Source organism: Atta cephalotes (assembly GCF_000143395.1).
Source record: "Atta cephalotes unplaced genomic scaffold scaffold00004, whole genome shotgun sequence".
In the NCBI taxonomy this organism is placed as follows: Eukaryota; Metazoa; Arthropoda; class Insecta; order Hymenoptera; family Formicidae; genus Atta; species Atta cephalotes.
In genome coordinates, this window is record NW_012130068.1 from 1,242,807 (window position 1) to 1,243,837 (window position 1,031).

The window sequence follows — 1,031 nt, forward strand, 5'->3', positions numbered from 1 at the left end:
TTATTATTATATATATATATATATATATATATATATTTTTTTTTTAAATAACAACAAAATTGGATTTGTAAATGGGGACACAAAATCAATTTTTTAAAAACAATATCTTGGAAATGTTAAAAAAATATGTGAAAATAATTATCTACAATTTGTATTGGATCGTCCGGAAAGTTCGTGCTGATGTTGAAGGAAAATTGAAACGCAGAAAATTTTAATTTAATAAATATATACTAAAATTTAAATTTTAGTCGGCACGAACTTTCCGGATAACCCAATATTTATAGGATTAAAGAAACGAACATTAGCTTTTTATATTAAAAATGTGAGAAACAATTAGTATAAATATAAAAAAAATTAATTTATATACAAAAATGCAGAGTTTTGTAGTCTAATTGTTTTTTAATGATAATTAAGAAAGTATTAAGTTACTGTCATATATATTTATTCGAATAACATCTATTACACTTTTTTCATATTGATTTATATTAAACACTTTTACGATCGTCATGCGGGCATTATTTGTCATCAAATATTTTTTTTTACATACCGATACGTTCATCGTACGTTCATATCTCAAGGCCTTCGTTTCAGTCGATCATGACAATCTGTCGCCAGTTATATGATCTTTATGTACATGAAATCAAGCTAGTAGACCTTGAAAGTGCCTACATGCGGCGAGCAGCGCGTAAAAATTCTACAGATAAAATTGGGACACAATGACGATCCTGAGAAAGGATGTCTTCGCGTAGGTTTACAAATTGAATACAAATGTAAAGTTTTGCAGATTAATTAAAGTTCCTACGTACCCACATATCACTGCATATTAATTCGAGTATCATTATCATTGCCTTTCTAAACATTTGTTTCATTTAATTTCAAGGATTTGTCTTCAGAAAAAGAAAGAGAATGAATTTACTATTATCTGTTTGATTTATATTTCTCTTCTCTTTCCCATTGATGTCTTTTGCCTCATTTATACGTTTTCTTTAATATCTTTCAATCACATATCGATTGTAGATTACAGAAAACTC